General features: G+C 56.3%; 1 protein-coding gene across 1 annotated transcript in view; it reads right to left on the bottom strand.

The window, feature by feature from the left end:
• LOC108638770 (keratinocyte proline-rich protein-like) overlaps positions 1 to 5420 on the bottom strand; it is a 9128-nt gene that overhangs the window by 1317 nt on the left and 2391 nt on the right. The window lies entirely within an intron of this gene.

Genomic DNA, 5420 nt, shown 5'->3' with positions numbered 1-5420 from the left:
AGCCCGGGGGGCAGGAGGGTGAGCTCCTGCTTCATTTGCGTCTGATTCAGGGACATCTTCGCGGGAAACCGGAGGGTCTGAAAGGAAATCGGAGCGTTACTGCGGTGCTGAGGGGGGCGCGGCAGGAGGAGGGGGAACGGTGATAAAATACCAGTTCAGTTATAACATACGAGTTCAGTTTTAAAATACGAGTTCAGTTTTAAAATACGAGTTCAGTTTTAAAATACGAGTCCCAAGAAACCAGAGCAAAGCTCCCCCGGTTTGCCCTTGGGTTTCCCGAGGCGGGTTGTCCCAGAATGATGATCTGCTCTTCCTTTTTCATCCTGCCTCTCAGCTCCTGTTCCCACCCCGTCTTATCTCGTCCCTCCTCTCCCTGCTCTGCGATGTGGGACAGCCCTGTCGGGTCTGGCTGAGGTAGAGCCGCTCCTTTGAACCCGCAGCTGATTTGCACTTCAGAGTCCTTCCCCCTCTTCCCAAAGTGTCAGCTCCCTTTTATTTCTGTCCTGGGGAACCGATGAGAGGAGCTGACAAACCACAGATCTCCCGGTGTGGAGAGAACGGCCTCGGAAAGTCAAAATAATAACAGAAAAACAACGAAAGTGAAAGACAAACATTTAAAGCAGAAAGTTGGAAAATATAAATATGGGGCCAAGGGGATGTTTTGCAGTGGCAAAAGTGAAATAGTTCAGTGGGGTTTGCCCCTTTTGCAATGGTTTCCAGGTTTTGCCTGGAATTAAAAGCCTTTCCTGTAAGTACTAGGACTCAATTCCTCCTCTTGCTCTGGTTCCATCCCGACTTTGTGGGGGATGTGAAGGGCTGAGGTGACCCCTGGCCCAGTCCAGGGAGAGAATGAGCAGGGATAACGTGTCCCCGTGCCCCTGGATTGGCCTGGCCACTAATGACACCTGTGACCTGCATGAATCAGAGCCACCGGGAGGGATTTCTGCTCCCAGGGCCACTCCTGGGCCGGCAATTTGGGAAACTGTTTTGTGGCTGCTGAAGGCAGGCCCGGGCTCAGCTGGGCTGGGGAGGTGTCTGTGCTAAAGCCTGGGCTGCTGCTTCTCCAAAAGCAACTTAAAGGCACGAGTTAAAGGTGAGGACTGGAAAAGTGGTGCCTGAAAGGGGCATTTTGGAGCCCCCCCAGCACAGGACCTGCCCCACCCCGGAGCTGTGGGCAGGACAGGGACAGTGGCAGCTCCTTCTCCCTTCCCCTGGGGTTGCTGCTCCTCTCAGCACATCTCCAAAGCCAATTCCCTCCTCTCCTCTCCCTCCTCCAGGTCAGTGACACCCCTCTCTTGCCATTTTTTTTTTATAAGGATCTGATAAGACCTTTAAACGAATTAATGCATTGCCCTTGCCATGGTTGGCATGAGTGAGGCAGCACAGGAGGAATGCCTTCAGCCCTCTGCTCCTGCAGCCCCAAATCCCTGCTTTCCCAAAGAATTCTCCCATGCAATTGGAGTTTGGACAATATCCTTGCTACCAACAGCAGAATCCCAGGAAATCAGCTGGGAGGGAGCTCCAGGAGGCCACTGCTCTCCTCCCCTGGAGGAGAACTTAAACCAACACAATTTCCTCTGCTCTCCCTTTCAGGAAGGGTCTAATTTAGCCCTCGACCCCCCCCCAGAGTTACACTCAGCCTGGATTTACCCTGCAGAGCTGTCCCAAGGCTGCCTGTCCTGCCCACAGCCCCTCTCCTCTCCGAGAGCCTTTTGCATATCCGAGGGCAGGAGGTGAAACCCTCCCTTGGGAAGGGAGCAGCCACGTGAGGGGAAGCCCAGGGAGGCACCAGAGCCCTCTGACTTACCCAGGTGGCCACCAGGGAGTCTCAGGGAGCCGAGTGGATGCCGGGGCAGAGGGATGGCAGAACCTTTATATGGTCTCAGAGCCCTGCCTTCTGGGAATGAGTCCTCCTGGCTGATGAGCTCATGGTTTCACAACTGTGTTTCCTCCCCAGCCCTGTCCTACACGTAGGCAGATCTCACACAGGGCTCCTTTCATCCCCCTGACTAACCCAGCTGGACAGGACGGGGTGGGAATGAAGGGCAGACCCTCAGGTTGATGCATGGACTGCATTTGGGGTCTGGGGTGTTGTGGTGCCACCTCATCCCCTCCAGGAGTCCTTTCACACCATCCAGTTCCCACTGATTCTTGGGCTGTGTCTGTAGTTTAAGAGAGGGGGGTTTAATTTGTCCTTCTCTCTCTTGCTCTTCATCAGTGAATTCCCCAAAATGACTTCAGGGTGTAAAAACTCGTGAGGGGTGAGTGAACTTTTCTTTTCCTCAGGAAGATCTTCATGGATTTCATTCTGCTTTCGTTTCAGAACAGATAATTTTGAATCACTGGGAGGAATTTCCTCCTGGGAAGGGTGTTCAGGCCTTGGCAGGGGCTGCCCAGGGAGGTTTGGAGTGCCCAGCCCTGGAGGTGTCCAGGGCAGGACTGGCTGTGGCACTGAGTGCTCTGGGCTGGGGGATGAGATGCTGATGGATCAAAGGCTGGACTTGATCATCTTGGAGGTCTTTTCCAATGGAAATAATCCTGGGATTTATGAATTAGTGTTGTTCTCCATGGTCCAGAAGACAGAGCTCCCACTGATCTAAGTGAGACAGAACAGGGGACTGAGTTTCTCTCTCTGCATCACGTGGCAAGTGAAGGGATTTTAATGGTGTCCAAGATTTATCCCATCAAATGGAATTGGGAACTGGTCCCATTCAGGTACCAGAATGGCATTTGAAAGGATATTTCAACCTCAATGTGGAAAAAAGGGTGTTTTTCATGGAAGGAGTTTCTTCCACGTGAAAAACATTTATTGAGTGAGAATAACTCACCCTCACCCTCCAGATCTCAGGGAGGGATCAGGACACGGGTCAGGCAGCCCTTAATTGTGCTGGGAGGATTATTTCCAGCAGCAGAGGCGCCTTGGCCCACACAGAGCCCAATTTCATCACCTTTGGGTGTCTTTGGGGCCGTCTCTGTCCCGTCTCCCCCGTCCCACCAGGGCCCTTATCAGCTGCAGGTCTGGCTGAGCTGGTCCCAGCCTCCACCCAGGGTTCCTGGGCAGCAAAGGGAAGCAGCAGCTGCTCCCACTGGGGTGGAACTTCCTCCCTCAGCAACCCTCTGGCAGCTGGAGGGCGGGACACCTGAATTTTGGGCCCTGTGTGTTGTCTCCCAGGGTGGGACTCCACGTGTGACCCCCTGGCAGGTGAGGCCCTGCCTTGCTGCCTCCCTCACGGGTTTAATTTTAGTCTCCAGCCTCTGCTGGAGAGGGGAACACCCCAAAGCCAAGCCCAAAGCCCCACTCAGGCCTCCCCAGCTGCTCCCCTGCTGCAGGTCCCAGCCGTGGCTGTGCTGAGGGCAGGCACTGGGACGCTTTCCAGCAGTGGAGAACCTGCCTGGCTGCTTTCTAGGCAGCACTGTGGTTATCAGAGCAGCCCTGGTGCCCAGGTAGGCTCCTGGAATTTGCCCTTTGGAGCAGGGAGATCGAGGGAATCAGACCAGGCTCCTTCAAGGAGTTGGGTGTCTCGTTTGCCCCATCCCTGGGAGGGTCCGAGGCCACCTCGGATGGAGCTCTGAGCAACCTGGGAGAGAGGAAAAAGTGGCCCTGCCCGTGGCAGGGGGTGGAACTGGAGGAGCTTTGAGGTCCCTTCCAACCCAAAGCGTTCCAGGACTGTGGCTGTCAGCCTGGCAAGGGGTTGGAAGCACAGGGGGATCCCAGCAGGGTTTGGAAGCACAGGGGGGATCCCAGCAGGATTTGGAAGCACAGGAGGGATCCCAGCAGGGTTTGGAAGCACAGGGAGGATTCCAGCAGGGTTTGGAAGCACAGGAGGGATCCCAGCTGGGTTTGGAAGCACAGGGATGATTCCAGCAGGATTTGGAAGCACAGGGGGGATCCCAGCTGGGTATGAAAGCACAGGGGGGATCCCAGCAGGATTTGGAAGCACAGGAGGGATCCCAGCTGGGTTTGGAAGCACACAGAGGATTCCAGCAGGATTTGGAAGCACATGGAGGATTCCAGCAGCTCCAGAGCCACACTGGGATTTTCGGGCAACATTCCCAAGTGATTGTGCCCCGTCAGCTCCGGGCTGGGCTGTGTCCCTCCATCAGGGCACCCTGCAGAGACTCTGGTGGAGGCACATCAAGGCAGAGCCGGGAGTGTTGAGACACCACTTTTATTTGAGCAAGACCTGAGGTTTTCGGGGCGTTTTCGCGGCCCCGACTTGCGACACGGGGTGAGGAAAGAACGTCCCTTTCCATGGCTGGGAGGGAGACCTGAACCCTGGCTGGGGATCGGGAGCTGGGGCCGCCCTGGCCTCAACCACCGGGTTGGGTGCAGGGCTGGAGAGGCTCGGGGAGGTCACCCCAGCTCCGGGGCAGCAACCTCAGCACAAAAGCCCTGCCCGGGCTCTGCAGCCAGCCCGGGGAGAGGGAGGGAAGGTTTCTCCCAGACTGGAGGTGTAATTGCTCTTCCCTTCCCGGGGAATTGCACAAAGGCTATTTTTAGAGGCAAAGGCCACCTGCAGGGAGATGTGCTGGGCCCAGAGCTTCGGGAGGGGACGGGAGGGACGTGCAGGGACGAGGCGGCTCCGGAGGGGACGTGGAGCTCTCACCTGCTGGGGCCCAGCTCAGCTCCCCTGGACACCACACTGGGCCACTGATTCCAGGGAGAACGACACCACAGGCAGGGAAACTGCTGCCCTGCCTAGATGGAAAATGCTGCTGCAGCTCCTGCAGGTCCTGGGCAGGGGGGACAAGGCAAGTGCTGAGCAGGTCACTGGGTCCCCAGAAGCCAGAGATTCCCTGGGAGGTGGCAGCAGCTGTTCCAGCAGCTCTGCAGCTGCTGCTTTGATCTGGTTTATCACTGAGGTGACTCTCTCAACGTCTCAGCTTTTTTCCCAGTGGAGAGCCCTGCTGTGATCCAGGACTACCTGGATGCTCCTGGATTTTTTGCCACCCCGGAGTGTGACCCTTTGTGGCCAGAGCAGAGGATCTGAGGGAACTCTTGCACTCCTGGGTGATTCAGAGGCTGCTGAACCGGCTCTGCCAGGGCTGGGTGGCTCAACGAGGCCGTTTGGTTCACACCCCACTGGCTCTTTATTAGAGTGTCTGTCATCACTGGGCTGGAGGTCGTGATTAACTCGGCTCACGAGACAAAGGACATAATTACCTGTTCCTGGGCTCCCCAGTATCGGTCTGGCTGCCCAGGCCCTGCAGCCTCTGCCCTGCCAGGGCTGCAGACGGGACAGCTGGGGCTGCCCCAGCCCTGGAGGGGTCCCAGGCCAGGCTGGAGCAACCTGGGCTGTGGGAGGTGTCCCTGCCCACGGCAGGGGTGGAGTGAGATGGTCTCTGCCAGCCCAAATTATTCTATTCTATTCTATTCTATTCTATTCTATTCTATTCTATTCTATTCTATTCTATTCTAT

Source organism: Manacus vitellinus, unplaced genomic scaffold (genome assembly GCF_001715985.3).
Source record: "Manacus vitellinus isolate BGI_N305 unplaced genomic scaffold, ASM171598v3 scaffold_123_pilon, whole genome shotgun sequence".
In the NCBI taxonomy this organism is placed as follows: Eukaryota; Metazoa; Chordata; class Aves; order Passeriformes; family Pipridae; genus Manacus; species Manacus vitellinus.
This window is presented reverse-complemented; position numbering and strand designations above follow the sequence as displayed.